The following is a 21134-nucleotide window of genomic DNA, read 5'->3' on the forward strand; positions in this document are numbered from 1 at the left end:
TCCCTCCCAGAAGTAAGTGGGATATTTTTATTCACATGTCGCATTACAATCAGTAATGTTAGTTTCATTCAGGGCAGGCAGCTAACTAGCTTCCAGTATGTGATGAGAGAAAGGGGAGTCAAATTCTCTACCATCAGAACACTGCAGACAGACTAATGACTACATTAATCTTTAAAGCGTCCTCCCCATGCATCAAACACATGTGTAAAAGTGAAAAAGGCCTCATTACAGCATTATTAACACCAGTGGGGTACTCATTGGGGTTGGTTAGGTTTTGGCTGGCATGAGGAGTGAGACTTGGGGTAATAAAAATGTATGTGTTTGATCATCGATTGATAGATAATTATAATAAACAATACTCTAATAAGCAAAACATATAGCAATCCTAAATCTAATAATAGTCAATAAATAGTAATGTGATAAAAACAAGATTACACAGTCAAATAATTTCAAAAATCTCGTTTACAGGTCGCAAGAGGGCCATACAGCAGGGTCAATCCCAATGTCCCCCTGTTGCGGCTTTATTTTGGGGAAGGAGGAGACACCCGGAAGGACTTCCGGCTGTCCAGGCCAACCCTGCAGCAACTCATTCACCTCCTGCAGGGGGACACGGTCACCGACCATGGATGGGGGAAGACGATGGAGGTGCTGGTGTTCACATACTGGCTAGCCAGTGCCACATCGTACAGGGTTGTGTCGGAGGCCTTCGGCATCCCACGTACCACTGTCCATGACATGGTGCACAAGGTCAGCAGGGACATCCAGGGTGTGTTCAGGAGGCTCATCTGCTTCCCCACGAGGGATCTGGAGCTGCAGGAGATCGGTGCTGGGTTCCAGAGGCTGTCCGGTTCCCCAGCATTTACCAACGTGGCGGGGAGCATTGATGGGTGCCACGTGCGCATCGTCCCACCTGGACAGTTTGCGGGAGAGTATTTCAACCGCAAACTCTTCCACTCTGTCCAGTTTCAGGCGGTGTGTGACCACAAGGGGCGGTTCATGGATGTGTTTGTGGGCTTCCCTGGTTCCGTCCATGATGCCAGGGTCCTCCGGAACAGCCCGCTGTACACGCAGCAGCTGTTCCCACCTCCTGGATGGTGCCTCATTGGCGATGGAGGCTACCCATGCCTGGCGCAGCCCATCTGCCTCTTGACCCCATTCCGGGAACCTGTCCGCAATATTGTTGAGGGCAGATTCAACAGGACTCTGTCCAGGGCGAGATGTGTGGTGGAGAGGGCATTTGGTGTCCTGAAGACCAGGTGGCGGTCCATTTTTTTGAAGGCGCTGGAGGTGAAGGTGGGATTTGTTTCCGAGGTCATCGTCGCCTGCCTCTTCCTCCACAACCTCTGCATCACCAATGGGGACATTCTGGAGCCAGAGGAAGATGATGCTGATGATGCTGATGATGGGGATACTGGCGCAGAGGCAGATGAGCCAGTCCAGCGGTCTGGGGACATACTGCGAGGCAGGCTTGCCGCTGCAGTCTCTGCTCCTGGGCAAAGGATACCCATCTTACATGAGCATGACTATTGTTGAGGGGAAGTGGGAGGGGTTTTGTTATTGCTTTTGATTTCAGTCTACATCCATAGGGAATACTGCTTTTTATTTATTTATTTTTTGCCACAAAAAAAACAAAAAAACAAAAAAAAAACTTTTTAACTCCGCCATAGCCGGTCCCCAGCCCGGATTGAGAAAGGAGGAGGGAAAAGTACTATCAATAGGACAATAAATCAATTATAACCTATAAATGAGAAAATCAACATTTTCCTGTTTCTTTTAGTATAAAAAATTGCACAATTTTAAGAACACGTTATCACATAGATTATAGATTCAAAAAATCAATACAGAATGGGTACAGGCACTATTTCTATTTCAATACAGGCAGATTTCTGGTACATCCTCTCAAGACAATGCACTTGTGACCTCTAGTGGATGCTTGTGAAATACATCAACATCACTCTAACCTTGTGTGTTTCAGGTCTTTCAACCAGACAGCCAGGCGACCCAGCCGGGGTTTATCAAATCCCGGCGTGTGTCCAGGTAGCTCTACCCCACCAACGGTTCTCCTCTCCTGATCAACATCCACCTACAACTACCAACTACCAACAACTTCAGCTGCCTCGTATATCAACCATCCTACCTAAACAAAAATAATGCTCCAATCTTTGGTCCAGGGCATTTGTGTCAAGCTATTTCTAACCAAAAGGAGTGACATTTTTACAAACAGTATAAATTGTAAAAAGTGAAAAAACACTGACAAAGCTATAATATTTTGTGTTATTTATTTCTGCAAAAATGCATTAGACAACAACATTAGACAACAACAATCAAATATGCATTAAACGACAACTAGCCTACCCTGAGGTAGGCTTGGCCCGATTTTTGGAAATATCGTGAAATTCGAGAAATATCACGATTTTGAAAATGTATTTTCAGAGGCTGTAGCAGGCTCAGTTTTAAAGCCAACGTGAACTTTGAAGACCTAAGGCATTGATTGGTACCAACCATGCTCACCTACAACATTATACATAAAACATTAAATATAAAAAAAAAAAGGCAACTGTAAAGTGCTGGAACGGGGTAGAGATAAAACGAGGTAGAACATGTATATATATATATAAAAAAAATGCAACTGTGCAAACAGTAATGAACATCAAACAAAACAGGAAGAGGTATTTTCAAAAATAACGAACAGCCTCAAAATAACTTCTAAATTATTTTTTTCCCATGACTGACTTCAGCAACTGCAGCAGCATGTCCTCCCTGGCTTGCTGTCTTTCCTCTCTGGCTTGGCTCTCTCTTTCTCTCGCCGCTATCCACTCTCTATCCCTCCTCTCACTACTACTTCTCTCTTCTTCCCTTCTTTCCTGTGCCTCTCGCTCTTTTCTATCTTCTCGAGCAGCAGCTCCTCTCTCTTTCCTCTCTTCCCTTTCCTCCGCTCTCTGACATCTCTCTTGCTCTCTCTCATAAATGTCATTCTCTTTGGCCTCAAAGTTCTGCAGAAAAGCGGCCCACTCCGGCTCCCGCCTCTTCTTGGCAGGTTGGCTGCCTTCCTCAGGAGGAGAGACCACTGCTGCAGAGGTAGATGCCACGGATGAGGAGATGAGGCTTACGGGCTGTATAGATGGTCTTTGTCCCATCACCTCATCCATGGCATCAAACCACTTCCAACTTGCAGCAGTGGCCTCTCCTCCCTCTGTAGAGACACCTGTCCGAGGAGCCTTCAGGTCCTACAAAACAAAACAAAAAAAGGTTATGTGAGAATCTTATTTGGCTACACATTGGGGGGCTGGGGGGTTGGATATAGGGCAAACACAATGCACGGCTTTAACAAATTGTAGATATCACCCAGGCAGGACTGACTTTTCTTGTGAAGAAGGCAAACATCACCATCATCACATGTTTCTTTTATGCTAAACATCAAGACTGCTTTTGATACTTATTCAATAAGTTCTTGCTGTTTGATCAAGAGGGGATGACATCAAAATGTGCTGTCTTCTTAGACAGAAAGACACCACCAAGCAACAGAATACAGCTCAAAAGTGCTCAGTCACTGTTAAGCTCTATGGACCCAGAAGTTAGGTGCATCCATAGCTGTTTTACAGTACTGTTTTTTTGGGTGGATTTTCCCTTCATGTCAGGCTGCTTTTGATACTTCAGCTTACCTTGTACTTTTGCTTGAGGTTTTCCCATTTTTTTTTAATCCAGACCGCCTCGACCCCCTCAAGGCCATACTCCTTGATGAATGTCCTGCAAGCATTGGTCAAATTGTCATACACTTGAGATAAACATATTGTAAATCATTATATTGTGCCTCAATTCTACCAGCCACTTTAATATTTGCATTTGTCTGGTGCAACTTGATCCTGTAGGTTTTATCCTGGTATTTTAAATAACTTTCAGATAAGAACATTCTGATCTGGATACCACAAGATCAGGATTCAGATTTGCAGAGAAAAATATTTTATTGGTTGATCATTCATCATGATTGTATCATTCGTTCAGTTGATGTTTCAATTGATAGTCCAAAATTGAAAAATGCTAATTTTCAAAATGTTTCGTTTTATGAATCTGATACAAACAATCAAATTAATTTAATTAAGTAACGTTGCGAGCCATGCACATGGAAATTACATGTTGTTAAATGTTCTTACTCAAAGGCTTTCACTGCAGAGTTTTTTTTTTTTGTGAAGAGCTCTTCGTTGTCCCCTCGCCATTTAATAAGGCGCCTGGTGTCTTCATCGCCCCCTGAAGAAACGAACGTTATGGCATTACTTATTTACGTTCATTATGAATATAACCCTGTCATTCTACTATTATTTCGGCACATTAACGCCACATTACTCACAATTGTAGCTCCTGGAAGCTGCAGCAGCAGCTCCGTCTGCCATTATAACTGTGGGGAGAGGGAACAGGGGTTCTGTGAGCAGAGGCGCCGCCGGGTGGGTCGACAAAGCTAGCCGGCCAGATCAGCCTGTTTCCCCGCAGGCGACAGGCTGCTGCCGACGTGCTCAGTTGTGGACGTTATACACCCCTTCGAACATTTCGTTATAAATGTCAACTAAAACGCTGCTACTATCCCTACTTACCGCCTCAAATGTGTCAGAAGTGAATTTAGTGATGAAATAGCGTGAAAACAAAATTGTGAAAACATACCTGCAGCAGTGAAGTGGCGTTGTTCAAGTGAAGAATGAAGTGGCGTTGTTTTAATGGCGGAGTTTCGAGTCTTCCCGGGGCTGGTCAGATGAGTCGCAATGCATTATGGGAGAATGAGTATATGAAGTAAGCAGCCCGTCTCTACTCAGGAAATCTTGCGAATGTAGTAGACTTCCGGGTTTTTCTCGCCTACTCAAAATTTTTATACTGCACAGTGTAAACACACTACATACTCAATTTAGTAGTAGGAGTAGTAGTAGTAGTAGGCGCAGTACCCGGTTTCGAACACAGCCTGTGACTTTCGACGGCAGAAAAATGGCGGCTCTGAAAAACAGTTTCTTTGTTGAGGGTGGGTGGGGCGACTGGGGGGGAGCAGGCCAGAACCAATGAGAGGAGAGTCTACGTTATATGGCTCTCGGATTTGCTCAGATGTCTACATGAACGTAGACATCTGAGCCAATGAGAGGCCGCGATTGTCTACGTTGTACATGAACGTAGACATCTGAGCCAATGAGAGGCCGCGATTGTCTACGTTTCAACGTAGACTTTGCAGAAAAGCTCTGCACGATGCAGCCACAGGGCCCTGGGAGGACTCTAATGAAGAGTTATGAGAAGACGGGCGCCTCTTGGCTGCGGAGAGAGTGAGAGACGGAGGGATGGACGGGTGAGGAGAGAGAGAGGGATGAGAGAAAGATGGGGGAGAGAGACACGGGAGGGAGCGGGGCGTCCGAGGCAGAGATGGATTGAAGGAACGAAGAGAGAGAGAGAGAGAGGGGGCGGTTATGAGAAGAGAGACCCAACACCCTTGGGGAGCGCTGCAAGCCAAAAACCTGTATCTGCAGTACAGTCCTGCAGCATCTACACAAAACACGCACACACTTTACGCACAACATGATCTGCCCTGCAAATAGCATCTACACAAAACGCGCACACACACACACACACACACACACACACACACACACATACTTGACGCACAACATGCAAACATGCAAATAGCAGGAGACTTGATGGTGGTGCGAAATGCCGATCTCATCTTATTGAAGGCTGAACTTTTACAGCTCCTCTATGCAATTCAGTCTGTCACTCTAAAACAGCCTATCATCTCATATGGTAACTGGGTTTAACCCTATAGTGTCCCACAAATAAAATCTACAGGGGGTGCGAGATTCGGCAGCGTGTTTTATCACCGAATACTGCATCCCCTTGCTTTCTCAGACCAGGAGACTGTTAACACATTCACTGCCAGCCGTTTTTCAATACTGTAGTTAGCTTCTGCCAAGGTTTTTTTTTGAGGATTCTGGCTCATCTTTCAGGAGCTGAGGATTCTTTTCTGTTAGGATTTTGTGAACACACAATATCTCAAAAGAACTAATAGAATGTGTGCTTTCTCTGTCTAAAAGAGTTAGTTTGTAGAGTTAGTAGTTATGTAAGCATTAGCAGTTGAATACAGCATGGTTTCAGCGTCTGAAAATTTATTCAGAGATAAATGGCTTTTTGTGAAATTCGATAGAACAGTCACTTTAACCATTCATTTTTGGCATCAGTAAGACGTCAGACATCTAAACAATAGTTTTGAACAGTAATTTCCTCCATAACAGCAGGAAACACCCCTCTCTTTCAAACTCCTCCCTCCGTGTGTGTCTTCTTGGCTGCAGCGGCCGTGTCACAAGCTCGTTTCTGCTGCTGCTGTAACCTCGCGTCACCAGTCTCACTGCTTTGCTGCTGCTCCTGTCTGCTGGCGGGGCCGCTCTTTGAGGAAGTCTGGATGGGCTCGCTTGTTTCTTGCGGTTTAGGTTGAGAGCTTTGATGAAGCTTTTGCGATTCTGGTCTTATTTATGCTGCGTGTTTCAAAGTGTGTTCCACCCGTAATCTATTATGCAAATTTGCAATCCCTCACCGCCAGCAATCAGCGCGAAAGCGAAAGCGTTTTCGCCAATCCATTTTCATGAGAATGGCTTTCTCACACTGCTTTTTGCTTGCCTTCCTCTAGTCAGGAGAGCACTGTCGCCACTTAGTGGGTCGGTGGAATGGGTTGTACACGTTGGGTGGCTCCAATAATTTTATAGGAGACGTGGGGGGCGTTGATCCACGTCCCACCGTCAAATTTTTTTTTTTTTTTTTTTAAGCCGAGATATCTCGTCATTGGCAGTCAACGTGTTAACTCTATGCAATTCAGTCTGTCACTCTAAAACAGCCTATGATCTCATATGGTAACTGGGTTTAACCCTATAGTGTCCCACAAATAAAATCTACAGGGGGTGCGAGATTCGGCAGCATGTTTTATCGCCGAATACTGCATCCCCTTGCTTTCTCAGACCAGGAGACTGGTAACTCTATGCAATTCAGTCTGTCACTCTAAAACAGCCTATCATCTCATATGGTAACTGGGTTTAACCCTATAGTGTCCCACAGATAAAATCTACAGGGGGTGCGAGATTCGGCAGCATGTTTTATCGCCGAATACTGCATCCCCTTGCTTTCTCAGACCAGGAGACTGGTAACTCTATGCAATTCAGTCTGTCACTCTAAAACAGCCTATCATCTCATATGGTAACTGGGTTTAACCCTATAGTGTCCCACAAATAAAATCTACAGGGGGTGCGAGATTCGGCAGCGTGTTTTATCGCCGAATAGCTACTGCATCCCCTTGCTTTCTCAGACCAGGAGACTGTTAACTCTATGCAATTCAGTCTGTCACTCTAAAACAGCCTATCATCTCATATGGTAACTGGGTTTAACCCTATAGTGTCCCACAAATAAAATCTACAGGGGGTGCGAGATTCGGCAGCATGTTTTATCGCCGAATACTGCATCCCCTTGCTTTCTCAGACCAGGAGACTGTTAACTCTATGCCAGAGGTTCTCAAATGTTTTTCAGCCAAGGACCCCTTACAAGATAGAAAATATACCGGGGACCCCCTCATTCTGATTTGTGATTTTGGGGCTAAGCTTAATTGTTTCCACGGTAACGTGCTTGACTTTTAATTTGATAGGTTTGTTATTAGAATGTAATCCATGAACCATTTTAGATGTAAAGCATAAACTATTTTCGTTGAACTATGAAGATTTTGCAAAAATATATATATATATTTTTTTTTATTACATTACATTTACATTACGTCATTTAGCAGACGCTTTTGTTTTGTCCAAAGTGACTTACAATATCACAATTTGTCAACAGTACAGAAAACCACTATGCAACACAATCAATGACAGCCAAGATATTTTGATAGACTAGCACCATGTAGGAAGTAGTTTGAGAAGGAATAAGTAACATGTAGCATTTTATTATTATTATTATTATTATTATTATTATTTATTTATTTTTTTACCTGAAAACTTTTCGCGGACCCCCTGGCAAAGTGCCACGGACCCCTGGGGGTCCGCGGACCCCCATTTGAGAACCACTGCTCTAGAGAGACGCGGCGGGCTCGGTAACAGGGACATAACTGCAGTATTTGCATTTTTCTGTAACGTTTGCAGGCGTCCGGCATTATGTTGTTACTGACCCTGGAGAGCTAACATGAATGATCCTCCGATTGCATGAGTCGAGGTGTTTATGTCGTCTCTCCCTCAAGGCCTCTCTGCATCCATTCAATCCATCTCTCCTTCCCTCCCTCTAACTCTCTCTCTCTCGTTCCCTCTCTCCCTCCATCTAACTCTCTCTCTCTCGTTCCCTCTCTCCCTCCATCTAACTCTCTCTCTCTCGTTCCCTCTCTCCCTCCATCTAACTCTCTCTCTCTCGTTCCCTCTCTCCCTCCATCTAATTCTCTCTCTCGTTTCCTCTCTCCCTCCCTCTAACTCTCTCTCTCTCGTTCCCTCTCTCCCTCCATCTAACTCTCTCTCTCTCATTCCCTCTCTCCCTCCCTCTAACTCTCTCTCTCTCGTTCCCTCTCTCCCTCCATCTAACTCTCTCTCTCTCGTTCCCTCTCTCCCTCCCTCTAACTCTCTCTCTCTCGTTCCCTCTCTCCCTCCCTCTAACTCTCTCTCTCTCGTTCCCTCTCTCCCTCCCTCTAACTCTCTCTCTCTCGTTCCCTCTCTCCCTCCATCTAACTCTCTCTCTCTCGTTCCCTCTCTCCCTCCCTCTAACTCTCTCTCTCTCGTTCCCTCTCTCCCTCCCTCTAACTCTCTCTCTCTCGTTCCCTCTCTCCCTCCCTCTAACTCTCTCTCTCTCGTTCCCTCTCTCCCTCCATCTAACTCTCTCTCTCTCGTTCCCTCTCTCCCTCCATCTAACTCTCTCTCTCTCGTTCCCTCTCTCTGACTAATAAATCTCCACTTTTATAGTTCTTCTCTTTCTTTCTCACATCCTCTCTCACTCTTTTCACCGTCACGTTTTCACCTTGACTTTTCAAATCTAAAAAGCAAATGTCAAGACCTACTCAGAGTGTCTACCGGTTCCAAACCATTCAGCACACGGCATGTCTCTGCATATTGTAGCTAATTCAAGGTTTTGCTTTTCAGCCACATCGTCTGCTACAGAAAACTCCTGTAAAGCTGTGTTCACACCGAGATATTTATTTTTCTCTCTGTCGCTCGATTCAACCCTTTGGAATCGCCCTGTCGCTGTGTTTAAATCGCTAGTCAACAGGCACAATAATTGACGGACATCTGGGGGCTATAACGTTACGCAATGTCATGATATTCGTCCACTACGAGCCACCGTAGTTGTTTACAAGCTAAGCCTATCAGCGTGCTCCTTCACTTCATGTCAGCTGTCAGCCTGTCAATCAGCTGTCAATGTGGTTTGTTGCCACACAATAAACCAGCGGTTTGTTCCAAGCCAGTGTGATCCTTGACTCGCTCTCACACGGCAGGCAGGGTTAGGGTTAGGGGATCCGAACAGCCCGAAATCGGGTCTGAGACAGGATCAGGGAGCTGGATGATGTGGCTGCTGTGCTGATCTGGTCTCCTCCTCCTGCACCTTGCATCTTATATACGCATACACTTATACATACTAACTCACACTCGCTTTTCTTACTTTTCAATTTTTACTTGCATTGTTTTAATGTATTTGTTTTAATTGTTGTGTTAATTGTTTCCATGTACTGTCCTGTTAGTCTTGTTTGGTATTGTAATGTGACATTATGGGTTGTTGTGTTTTTACGGAGTGTCTGTCTTGTGCTGTCTTGCAATGTTGCATGTTTTAGCTCATCCTATACTGCTTTGTTTACTTTTTAGTATGAACCCTTGACCCTAGTTCTTTTACCATCATGCTCAGGGACTACAGATGAAAATTAGCTCTCTTGCTAACTCTGGTATATTTACATGGATGTGCAATCTGACATGTTGATTAATGTACACTGTCCCTGGTAAATAAATGCTTAAATAAATAAATAAATAAATACCACCTGGTGGCTGGGCGCCATCTGTTGGCCGTAAGGTGTCAGGGCTTCCTGTAGCACCTGGTGGCTGGGCGCCATCTGGTGGCCGTAAGGTGTCAGGGCTTCCTGTAGCACCTGGTGGCTGGGCGCCATCTGGTGGCCGTAAGGTGTCAGGGCTTCCTGTAGCACCTGGTGGCTGGGCGCCATCTGGTGGCCGTAAGGTGTCAGGGCTTCCTGTAGCACCTGGTGGCTGGGCGCCATCTGGTGGCCGTAAGGTGTCAGGGCTTCCTGTAGCACCTGGTGGCTGGGCGCCACCTGGTGGCCGTAAGGTGTCAGGGCTTCCTGTAGCACCTGGTGGCTGGGCGTCATCTGGTGGCCGTAAGGTGTCTGGTCTTGCTGGAGGGCGCTGCTTTCCTGGCCTGCAGAGTTGGCTGTGACCGTTTGTAGCATCGATGTATCGATGGTTTCAAAGAATGTCTCTAGGTACTGGGCGCTCCAGTCTCCCGTGGAGGCAGGGCTGTTGTCATCATAGCCGTATCCCTCCGTGCTGAAGTCTACAGCCGTCAACGGCTGGAATGTTAGTAGTTCTTCCATCTCTGTTTGAGTTTCAAGTGCTTATAACTGTTCTTGTTCACTGTGTGGACCTCAATACACGCCAAGGCCAAGTGCGTGCTATTATATAGCCGACGGCCGCAAACTAACATGACGTCATATATGACGTAATATACAGTTTGTTCCGAGCAATTTGATTGGTCAAGAGGGTAGCTAATGAGCATGTACATATGGATTTAAATCTTATTATGATCTCTAGACTAAAGTACAGCATGTTTTTAAACGACACAGATGTAGAAGGGATTATCACCCAAGTCTTTTTTTATCGTCTATTTTACTCTAAATGGGTCAGTTTATATAAACAGTTGCCATGAAAGGTGGAATTAGCTATATACAGACCAGGTTGAAACATCTATTTCTGCTGTAATGTCGGGTATTTTAACATGGGGGTGAATGATTCTCTTTTGCAGCCAGCCTAATGTGGCCAGTTGAGGAACTGCAGTTTTTGGTACGTCCGCATTGGGCTCACTTTTCACAATCGCAACTCCCACCTCGGTTTCTACATAGCGCGTGATTGCCATGTGAAGTTCTAGACCAGGCCAAAGCAGTCAAATCGGAAATCGCAATTTACATGAACCACAGCAGGGGGAGGAGTCTACAGTAGTGGCCGTTTCCTCCCGCTCCCTGCTTTCTATTGAGACCACATTCAAATCAAAACACCCCCCGGCCTCCCCCGTGGTCTGAGCCAGAGAGAGAGAGAGAGAGAGAGAGAGAGAGAGAGAGAGAGAGAGAGAGAGAGAGAGAGAGAGAGAGAGAGAGAGAGAGAGAGAGAGAGAGAGAGAGAGAGAGAGAGAGAGAGAGAGAGAGAGAGAGAGAGAGAGAGAGAGAGAGAGAGAGAGAGAGAGATCTGCAGTCTGCAGTCTGCTGGGGAAAATGCCATTGAAAGCAGCGCACATGAGGACACGCTTGCCCCATTCAATTTGATGAGCTATTGAAAAACAGGGTGACATTTTGCAATAATACACCATATAGCTCCAGAGTTTAGCCAGATGAAACATTCATAAATATGTGATGCCTGGCATTTATTGATGTTTGCGGGTTGACGCACCGTCAAATCAATCTGGGTTTAGGTTAGGAGTTTTATTTGTGAGGAAATATACTGTGCCTTGATAAAGCCACGAACCATGGACAGGTTCATGTAATCAAGCTATACAAACACATTGTTTGGCCCAAGGAATGTAGACGGTCACAGCGAAGAATATGATTTATGAGACATCACCTGCCATATGTAATTATGAAAAATGATGTGTGTGTGTGTGCGCGCACGTGTGATTGTCCAGGTTACAGAACACCAAGCAGTCAGTGTAGGCCTACTTACAGGGGAAATTCTGCTCTGTCAGCCGGCACATAAGTCTGCAAAATCAGGTTTAGGTGATGAGAAAAGATTATTTAGTTGACACAGCGTCCCGAGGGAGAAAGCTGGAAACTCCTGCAGCATGTAATTATGAAAAGGTGTGTACACGTGCAGGGGCGGACTGGGAGCATAATTCAGGCCGGGCGTTCGATACCATGCAGGCCAGGCCAACACATGGCATGTGTGGCATGCCACATGCATGTGTGGCACATGCATGTGTGGCATGTGTGGCAAATAAAATATAAGAATGCCACGTTGATTCAGTGGCGCTGGAAATACTTTTAAGTAGGGGGTGCTGTAAGGAAGGGACAACATTTTTTAAGTTTTTTGGACTTTTAGCCATATTTAGAGGAATATTTAATTTTAAATTAACATTAGGATTATACTGTTGTGATGTCATTATTCAGTGTCTTCTCCTCTTCTCTGCAGCAACGTGTGCATTGCCGTGCGTGCAGGTGCGTCCAGTAATTATTCAGAGGTGTGTGTGTGTGTGCCCGTGTGTGTGCGTGTGTGTGTGTGTGTGTGTGCGTGTGTGTAGTACATGTGTCAGGTGTAACACCAACAATGCAGTGATTGGCAAAATGAGTTTGGCTTGTGGAGAACAGCGGGGGAGATCAGACTATTACTTCCCTCCATGTTTCCCCCTCTTCACCTCCTTCTCTGCGTCCTCCTCTCCCATCGTTCCCTCACAAGAGTAACGCGTTGCTATTTCCTTTTATGTCCCTGATTTTATATAGCTCTTTGTCATTTGTATTGGTTTTTCCATGACAAACTGCTGCTATCTGCTAACTTGCACCATGTATGATGTATGTTCTATGTTCTCTATGAGGCCATTTACACCTGGCGTTAACATGCGTTTTCTGCAATCAGATTGCAATCTGATTGCAATCTGATTGCAGAAATGGTTGCCCTCTCAATGCACATAAAGTTGCTGTATCCAGATTGAGAGGACACATTGCATTTACACTTGTGTTCAATGTGTACACAATGCGTCCCTGACCACCTCCGGAGGCGGTTTGGCCGATCAGATTGCAATCCTTCAATGCGTTTTGGGGGTGTTTACACCTGTACTTTCAAGTGATAAAACACAATCTGATTGCAATCTGATCACAGAAAACGCATGTCAACGCCAGGTGTAAATGGACACTTATGTTTTATGGTGTGCTGATTGTGCACAATACGTAACATACTGTATGTTGACACATCTCCACTAAGGTGGACAATAAAGTCAATCAAACCCCGTGAAGGGGAGTAGATTAGCGCCATTCTCATCCAGATAATTGCAACAGCTGCAGCGATGGCTGCCGACATCTGAGGCGTCTCGTCTCTGGAGAGACTCTCTGGCTGGTGTCTCGTCTCTGGAGAGACTCTCTGGCTGGTGTCTCTTCAGATCAGCCCAGCTGGAGAACCACTAAACAGGCACATGTTATTCACTCAGTGGCCCCCGCGCTGCTCTGGCTGCACTGCAATGCTGGAGTCGCTAGTATCAACAGAGTATTGACTGAGTATGACGTTCAGTTGGACGGGGGGGGATTTGCTAGAGCTGTCTAAGTTGTTGTTGTTGTAGAGAGAGAGAATGTGTGTGTGTGTGTGTGCCCAAATGGGGGTCATCCCTATGTTCCCCGGGTCCTATGTTCCCCGGGTCCTATGTTCCCCGTTTTTGTGGGACCGGGGAACATAGAACCCTTTCTATGAAAAAGGGTCCTATGTTCCCCGCTTTTCCAGACCAAGCGTAAGTGCAGTTGTCTCCCATCAGCCCATTCAGAACTCACGTGCACAATTATATGATTTGCGAGGCCGCGCATGGCATGCGTGTGATCAGGCAGTGATGGGATCTGCACCAATCATACCTGCGCGTGTCGTACCTGGACGAATCAGAACCCATCAATCATCTCATCACCACCAGTCATCTAAAATGTTTGGTCCGCACGGATGGTATCATCGTCGCTCCGCTGCCTTTTGACATTGAATAATCATACTGTTGGACTTTATCTGATTCAAAGTTATAGCCTAGTTTCTGGACTCTTTCATCACTCTTTTTGTTGTGTGCGTCCATGACAACGTGAGTAATAATTCATCATTCTGTTGCTGAATACTGGAGTTGCGGTGGTGGGTTTTATTGAAGCATTGTATCGTATTGTGCATGTTATTTCTGTTATCTTTTAACTTTATTCATTGCTGTCATTCTGTTAATGCATAATCCCTGGCGATGTTATTTGGGTTTGTTGGCGATGTGTGTTAATGCGGTGCGGTTGTTACAGTAGTCCATCATTCATGTTATAACAGCGTGATGAGCGCGCTGGTGCGGCCATTTAGGGGCCGTCGCTCAATTCTTTAGTTCGCCCTCTGCGTGCATTATCCCAATAGGATGCAGATGAGACTTTCTCAGCTTAGGTGCATGGCCTTTGTGGATAGTCCCTTAAACACATACTCATGCTATTCATCTCGTAGGTTACTGTTTATGGTTATATTGCATTACTATTTCATTGTGCTATTATACTACAGTATAATTGTACATTTATTAGTATATTATTATATTATTATATAATATTGTTTAATGTTTATTCTCACTGCATATACCGGTATTTAATGTATGCATTTCTATGTTCTTTTCATTATAGTAAACCACTGACACAAGTGAAACTAACAAGAGAGACCAGTAGCCTAATAAATGAGTGGCATGTCAATGAGTGTGTGTGTTGACTTGGGTAACTGTTTCATCAACGCCAACGTTCTGATCGGACAACCTGGGGAGAGAGCAGAACCACTATCATAGAACCAGCAACTGAGGGTTCATTCAAGAGCATTCACTCATCATTCAATAGGTCCCAAGTTAGGCATCAGTAAACCTACGCCTATTTTATAGTGATTTTGTGTGAGCTTCCCACTGGTGCCATTCTCCTCCTGCAGATAGCAGCGGCTGCGGCTTTAGGAGGGACACCACGCATCTCGGGCAGCGCTGGGGAGAGTGACCAACCTCACCGAGGACTGGCCGGCGGTGTGGGGACCATTGGCTGTGGAGAGACCGGGCTGTGCAATCCTGTTACCTGTTAGCTGCATTATATCGGGACATTTTAACTGGACTGTGCCTTTTTAGTTTTAGACAAGGCCTTGTTTTTACATTTATACTTCTGTTATCTGTTTGCTGAATGATTTTTAATTAAATTATTTATTTGAAATAATAATTCGTTTGAAATAATCTATTCATGTTGCCAAAATAACAGTTGTATTATATTGCACTATGTTGAAATGGTTAAAATATTCAGAAGAGGACGTTTTTCTTTAGATAATCTACCCAAACAGGCCTGCAACATTTTGTTTGGTTGAACTCATTTTATTTGGGGTTTATAGTGCCGGCTTAGTATTGCACAGAGTGCATCTAGGTGTGTGTGTGGGCCCACAAATAGTAATATTTGAGTAGCCTACTGAAGTAACATTTTGATTTGGTAAAGTGTTTTTCACTTGAATCTATTATTTAATAGTTATATGCCATTTATGTTAATACAAAAATAAATGTGGAAACTTACCTGAAACTTACCTGTTTACCTGAAAAGAAGTGAAACTTGAATTGTTTGAAAACCAAGGTTTAATTGAATATCTATTTTGTTTATACTTCTATCCAACAAATCACTAACTAAATAATTGATTACTATTTTTATAAACCTGAGTTGTGTAATTTACTGCGTTTATGTTTCTACTTACCTGCTAAGAGGGAATATTTTCTATTAGAGAAAACTGACATATTGATGCATTTATCCATCGTTAAAAGTGAAGATAAAACCAATTTCATTCCATGAGGATACAATATTTGGTTTAAAACTGATTGTGTGTGTTGCTTTAAAATAAGTCCAAGATAATTAAAACTGAATTGATTCAGGGTTAATATAAATAGATATATACATTATATACAAAGAACTCAAGGGCCCTGCCCTCTCTACTATGACTACGGGGTAGGAGCGCTACATTGACTTGACTAGTAGGCCTACAGTACATAGCCTATACGCTATTTGACACACAATCCTAAGCATTTGATTGTATTTTTCAGCACCATGGATAGCGGAAACCCACTTCATAAATATCAGAAGTGGCTAGAACCCCCCCCCCCCTAAATAAAATAACAGTGCAACTAATTGGTTTCCCCTCAGATAGAATTATTATTCACCCCAAACCCATGAAACAAAATAAATGCAGTGTAAATCCTTTAAGGCACTTCAGATTCAAATAACAAAATGTAATAATATAGCTTATAGTGTAGGTACACTTTAAAAGGGCACTTTGCACCTTTAAACACCTTTCCCCAACGGGATTGAAGTTGTAAACAAAATAATATATCAGTGAGCCTCTACAGTGGCCAAGGTGCTGGTCGAGAACAGAAATACATGGGAAATAATAAAACCTTTGTGCACAAACAAAACAATATAACCCCATGGGGTTACACTGGCAAAAAAATAATGGTATAAAACTGAAGAAAGGGGGGGGGGGTGCATCCCTCCCCCAAAAAAGAGGGGTTCAATGTCCATCCTTCGGCTCAATGAGGCCTAACCAGAAGAGTATAGACTACAGCCTTCCAGTAGGACTCCAGATTTCTTCTACCTGCATGATATTGTACTTTAAGCCTCTGGAGACGAGCCTCCAACTCCCTCCACTTCAGTCTCCTTGTTGGGGGAGCATCCCCTCCGTCTGCCCTCTCCAGCTTCTCCTCAGCAAGCAGCTGCTGGTCCTTCAGGTGTCTGACAAACATCCACAGTGATGGATGGCGCACCTGCACTGCGTCGTTAAGGGTGCGATGGTAAGCTAGAACAAAAAGACAGAATTCACATTTACATATCCATTTAAAGGAGAATAGCTGTCTTGATACAAGTATATTTCTAACAAAACAACCCATATGAGAATGAATGCTGCAATAGGGATACATTTGGGGTGAGGAGTTGTTAGAAATAGGCCTACTTGTATGAATTATCTTTAGGAACACTTACATTCAACATGGTTGTTGGTTCTTTGCTCCATGTTTCGCTCGTATGTATTCCAGATTGGTGGTGGGAAGGCTGCTCCAGGGTGGATGTAGGTGTTGCCGACATATTGGAGGAAGTCCAGCAGCTCTGGGTGGTTCCTCTGGGCATGCCTGGTGTCCCGGTGGTTAACCAACAGGTCAAAGTTAATTCGTACCAGGGGCAGTGGCAGGTGGCCTATGACCAGCACCTTGCGGATCACTGACCGCAGTCGACGGTTACGCCGGTATGCAGCATCCAGTCCAAGTCTCCGCACCCTCCTATACAAGGCCTGGTTAAAGTGGAAATAGCATCCACACACTCGGGCCTGTGGAAGCTCTGTTTCCAGAGCAGTCATCATTGCCTGTTCAAAGTCACAGATGACTTTGCGAGGACGCCAACGGTGGTGGGTGACCCTCCTTGTAGCATTTTTGATGCACTGGAACACCTGGCGATAGTGTCCAATGGTCCGTTGGGCCATGAGGACATGCACGAGGGGGACAATGAAGCCTTGCATGTCCCCCAGCACCGTGAACACCTGGTAGTAGGGGCGTGGGCAGGATTTAAAGGTTGCGTCCATGTACACCGTCTGACACTGCCGCAGCCTCAGTAGGTTGTCCTCGGTGGCAAATATGGCAATGCCCCACTCACTGTCTTCATGCAGGAGGAACTGATCTCTGCCCCATGTCTCCGCCCATGGACCTTCAATTTGCACATCATCAATTGTAGCTGGGATGGCAGGCATGACTGCAGTTCGAGCTCTGGCCATGACTGACCTCACTGACAGGAAGCCTGGTGCTGGTTCCCTGTCACCTCCACCTTGGATTGGGCGTTGCCGCTGCACAGCCACCCGTTCAGCATTGTAGATTCTTCTGATGGGCACTGTTGGTTCCCTCTCCACTTGTGCAGTAACTGCATGCCGAAATTCTGCATTGTGCACCCTTACTGTGTCAGGCACATGCACATGATCAGCAACCTGCTGCACAATAATGTCCGGATCTTCTTCCTCCACGTCAAATCGGTTTGTAGTTAGCACTGCCCTACAATTCTTTCTCCAACATCTCCAGGTTATACTTTGGAGGTTGGTGTTCTTCTCCAGCCCTGGATACAAAGTGTCTATATATATATATTAATATATATTATATATATATCTTATTATATATATATATATAATCATAAGTGTATCTTAATCTTCAAAGGCAAAGCAGTAACATGATCTAACATGAAAGGAAATGGAATATGTGGTGAAGTATTGTTACCCGACCATAAGTTCTCACACACTTCTCTTTGTTAGACGTCACATGTTTGTGACTGTAAGGCGTCAAACGAATGTAAACTAATCGGGCGAGACCAGGAGAGAAGCACTGCTGTGCACAGGGCACCCTCCAGGGCCTGTAAACTAATCAGGTGAGACCAGGAGAGAAGCACTGCTGTGCACAGGGCACCCTCCTCGGCCTGTAAACTAATCAGGTGAGACCAGGAGAGAAGCACTGCTGTGCACAGGGCACCCTCCTCGGCCTGTAAACTAATCAGGCGAGACCAGGAGAGAAGCACTGCTGTGCACAGGGCACCCTCCAGGGCCTGTAAACTAATCAGGCGAGACCAGGAGAGAAGCACTGCTGTGCACAGGGCACCCTCCAGGGCCTGTAAACTAATCAGGCGAGACCAGGAGAGAAGCACTGCTGTGCACAGGGCACCCTCCTCGGCCTGTAAACTAATCGGGCGAGACCAGGAGAGAAGCACTGCTGTGCACAGGGCACCCTCCTCGGCCTGTAAACTAATCAGGCGAGACCAGGAGAGAAGCACTGCTGTGCACAGGGCACCCTCCTCGGCCGTCATCCAATCCGGTTTGAATGTAGGCTTGTGAAATATTTGTTCTTGGTCGGCTGTTTCAGTCCCGCTCCCCCAATCACTCAACTCAGTTGTAGGACATCAGCCAGCATCATTGGTCATCAGATATGCCAAAACTGGCCTGTGTGTGCTGTGTTTGTGTTGGGCGGGTATGGATTTTGTGTTTGTCCTGGTCAAACACTGTCTTTTCGAACCCAACGCTCCACTGCGAACCGGGGCGAGTCGCCCAGACGGAGACGGAGGACGCGGGGTGAGAACCGAGCTGAGGCCGAGCTGCAGGGCCAGCTTGATGCGTGGCAGGACGGGCGAGGCCGCACAGCGGCCGAGCCTAGGAATGGAGCGTGCGAGATCCCTAGTTATTTATTTTGTTCCAGAACCAGACACTGCCTGTTGCTAACCTCCTTGTACTGTATATATTTCTGTTATGTCCTGCAGACATTTGGTATTGCTGTGATGACTGCAGACTGAAGACCACGTGCAGAATGACAGCAAAGCACTGATGTGGGAGGGCCTCTGCCATGAGAGGGGGATGGACCAGCCATGAGAGGGGGATGGACCAGCCATGAGAGGGGGATGGACCAGCCATGAGAGGGGGATGGACCAGCCATGGTCAACTGCTGGAAAATGGATTTGATCCAATGTTGGCAGAAGAAGAAGAACCACAAATACTTTGCCATAGCCCACCAAATGCTAATTGTTCAGTCAAAATTAAAGGAGGTTATGAGGAGCTAAAAAAAAGAAATAGAACTAGGAACATATCTTACATGTTTGATATGTATCTTTCTAAGGAATCCAAGGTCATCTCCCCGAGAACTTGCGCCAGGACATCATGGTGTGGAACCGTGTGGCCAATCTCCAGGGACGGCCAGGGGGAAATATCGGTCTGGACCTGGCAAACGAGTTCTTAAATGGAGATTTCAAAGGTAGGTATACTGTAGGTACAAAAAGTGTGTAATCCTGGCCTAATCTCGAATTTACACAAGTATAATGTGAACCTTGAAGCCTCCAGTTCAGATGACACTTGCGTAAACACAATATTGGACCAGGTTTGTTCCAATATTCGAGCCACACATTGTGATGCCACAAATCATGCTCTGACTTTCCACTTTCAGCGGACAAATCTGAAAATGCCTTCGACTGTCGAACTTTGCACATACATTGTTATTTTACAGTGAAATACATTTAACTATGGGAAATATAATAAACTATGTTTTGTCTTTAAGTAATGAAATACAAGACAAGAGAAGCCTTAAAGATTCTTGACCAGATTTTGTCCATATTACTTTATTCCTAATTCTTCCTTATCTCTCTCCCCAAAAGAGATGCTGAAAAGATCAGGTGGCATGTACACAGACAAACGAGTACAGCGATGTGCCCAAATGTCAGGTGCCTTTGGCAAAGACCTGGAACGCATCATGTCCACCTCCGGACTTGCCAATCCAACTGCGCCCGTAACCACCAGCAAGAGCTCCAGGAAGCGACGGGCAGCTGATATAGCCAAGGTTGGTTGAGGAGTACTGTCATGATGGGCTCTTCCTGTATCAACCAGGGAGGTCCGTCCCATCAAGGTTTTGAGAGTTTCATCTATGAAAGGAAAATCAGAAAGACAAGAGAGATGGGAGAGCGCATGAGAAGATTGGGCGTTGGAGATAGAGAAGTGGGACAAGATTAGAAAGAGGAGACAAGGTATGACAACGACACTTACTCATTCATATATCTCATCGCCGAGGAGACAGCAGCCTTTTCGGTTGCAGGCAGTTTGTATGTTTTCCCTGTTCATGCCATCCACAAACAGGAAGTCCACAAACAGGAAGTCCACAAACAGGAAGTCCACAAACAGGAAGTCCACAAACAGGAAGTCCTCAAACAGGAAGTCCACAAACAGGAAGTCCTCAAACAGGAAGTCCACAAACAGGAAGTCCACAAACAGGAAGTCCACAAACAGGAAGTCCACAAACAGGAAGTCCTCAAACAGGAAGTCCACAAACAGGAAGTCCTCAAACAGGAAGTCCACAAACAGGAAGTCCACAAACAGGAAGTTTACAAACAGGAAGTCCACAAACAGGAAGTCCACAAACAGGAAGTCCACAAACAGGAAGTCCACAAACAGGAAGTCCACAAACAGGAAGTCCAGGATGGTTTTACGGTCAGCACGTCTTGGTCTCTACCAGCTCAAACATGCTTGGGTCAATCTGGTTGTGGGGCATTGACCGTGGGAGAACATAGAGGTGAGCATGTCCACGTTCATTGACCGTGGGAGAACATAGAGGTGAGCATGTCCACGTTCATTGACCGTGGGAGAACATAGAGGTGAGCATGTCCACGTTCATTGACCGTGGGAGAACATAGAGGT

This window comes from Poromitra crassiceps, assembly GCF_964638095.1.
Source record: "Poromitra crassiceps genome assembly, chromosome: 29".
In the NCBI taxonomy this organism is placed as follows: domain Eukaryota; kingdom Metazoa; phylum Chordata; class Actinopteri; order Beryciformes; family Melamphaidae; genus Poromitra; species Poromitra crassiceps.